The sequence below is a fragment of the Myotis davidii genome, unplaced genomic scaffold, assembly GCF_000327345.1.
Source record: "Myotis davidii unplaced genomic scaffold, ASM32734v1 scaffold1628, whole genome shotgun sequence".
NCBI lineage: Eukaryota > Metazoa > Chordata > Mammalia > Chiroptera > Vespertilionidae > Myotis > Myotis davidii.
In genome coordinates, this window is record NW_006299023.1 from 161,735 (window position 1) to 164,065 (window position 2,331).

Sequence of the window (2,331 nt, forward strand, 5' to 3'; positions counted from 1 at the left end):
CAGGGAACGTTGGCTTCCTCCATCACTGAAGCAAGCAAGCCTCATCTTCACTGCAAGCTGCCTGGCTGCCGGCCACCATCTTGGCTGGCAGTTAATTTGCATATCACCCTGATTAGCCAATGGGAAGGGTAGCGGAGGTACGGCTAATTACCATGTTTCTCTTTTATTAGATAGGATAGAGGCCCAGTGCACGGGTGGGAGCAGACCAGCCCACTCCAATGGGGGCCATTGGTGCCTGGCTGGCCAGGGTGAGGGGCCACAGGCGGTTTGCTGGCAGACTCTGCCCCCAATTGGGGTGGGGGTTGGGGGGCCTGCTGGGGCAAGGGGCCATAGTTGTTCTGGTCATCCTGCCATTAGGTCACTGGGCTTTTATTATATAGAATATCTCTATTCCAGTATTTTAGTATATATCCATGAAAAGTATATTTCATGTAAGTAGTATTCTTAGAAATCTAGAGAGGTAATAATAGTGGTCACTGAGAGGGTAGGATATATATAATTATTTTTGATTTCCTATACTTTCCAATATTTTTCATTGGTAAAATTTAAAAAACCATATATGCTTATTTATAAAACATAAAAGTCATATCCATACTAATAATAGCCTAGGCCAGTGATCGGCAAACTGTGGCCCCTTGAGTGTGGCTCTTCCACAAAATACCACGTGTGGACACACATGTACAGTGCGATTGAAACTTCATGGCCACACTCAAGGGGCCAAAAAGCTGCATGTGGCTCACGAGTCACAGTTCGCCAACTACTGGACTAGGCCCATCACGGCCAGACAGAATGACCGAACAGTAACAGTAACAACCACACAGCAGCTGCATGGGCCACCAGGCAGTCAGGGGGGTTAGCAAGGGACGACCAAATGACTGAGCAGCAGGCTGCGTGAGGCAACCAGGCTAGCAGGGGGGTTAGCGAGGGACGACCAGAGGACTGACCAGCAGGCTGCGTGGGGTGACAGAGCCGGCAGGGGGTTAGTGAGGGCCAACCAAAGGATGGACCAGCAGGCTGTGTGGGGTGACCAGGCTGGCAAGGTGGTTAGCGAGGGACAACCAAAGGACTGACCAGCAGGCTACGTGGGGTGACCAGGTCAGCGAAGGGGTCAATTAGGGGCAACCCAGCCAGCAGGGGAGGGGGAGTAGTTGGGGGCAATCAGACCAGCAAGGGGGGCAGTTGGGGATGACCAGGCTGGCATGGGGGCATAGTTGGGGGCGATCAGTTGGCAGACAGTGGTGGTTAGGGGTGATCAGGCTGGTTGGGGGAGGCAGTTAGGGGCAATCATGTAGGCAGGCAGGCAAGCGGTTAGAGCCAGCAGTCCCAGATTGTGAAAGGGATGTCCGACTGCTGGTTTAGGCCCGATCCCCAGGATTGCACCTAAACCGGCAGTCAGATATCCCCCAAGAGGTCCCAGATTGGAGAGGGTGCAGACTAGGTTGAGGGTATCCCCCGTCCCTGTGCATGAATTTCATGCACTGGGCCTCTAGTAGAAACATATTTTTAAAAACATGTTTCTCTTTACTGTCAACTACCCCATATCATAACCTACCTCTTGAAATCCTGTCTCTTCTCCAGAAGTGACCTTTTTTGATGTGCTTATAAATATTACTATGTCTTTTGCACAAATATATAGGGTTTATTAACATAATAGAATTATTCTTGAATTACTATTTAAGATCTCATAAAGATTTCCCATCAGTGTATTTCTGTGCAGTAGATAAGCTTTCATACTTTATGCAGTGAATATGTGTTTCTTTTGTAGAAGTAAAAACAAAAATGAACTTTACTTTAAATAATAATGAAACAAAATTTTATGATGACAAAGAATCAGACTACATAGATCTTCAGATCATAGAAATAATCTATTCACTCAGCTCCCACACACTACTTACAATTCTAATTCGCCTTTTTTAAAATGCTGCAACCCAAAAACTAATTGTAAATATGAGTAGGTCGTCATTGAGGCAGATGAAGATATTAGTGAGAAGAAATAGTTGAAAGCCTAACCTCAAAAAAAAAAAAAAAGAAAGAAAGAAAGAAAGAAAAGAAAAAAGAACTATGGCAATGTACTCTGTATCATTTACTATGTATAGCAGTCTCAGCTACCAAAAAAGTTAAAATTTTATCTTTATTATGTTCTGATTGAGGAAGATCTTTGTGTAATACCCGTTAGAATACAATCAAAAACAACTAAGATTTTATAATTAAAATAAGAAAACTATAGTTATCTCAAAAACATTGAAAGAGCAATGTTTTCTAATTCAATAGTCTCTGTCATTCCAGTGAATTCTGATCTCCACTGGCTTCCCAAATACATCATGGTTACTA

General features: G+C 44.4%; 1 protein-coding gene across 1 annotated transcript in view; it reads right to left on the reverse strand.

The window, feature by feature from the left end:
- The window catches only part of ADGRG7 (adhesion G protein-coupled receptor G7), an 82,734-nt gene that overhangs the window by 28,961 nt on the left and 51,442 nt on the right, over positions 1–2,331 (reverse strand). The window lies entirely within an intron of this gene.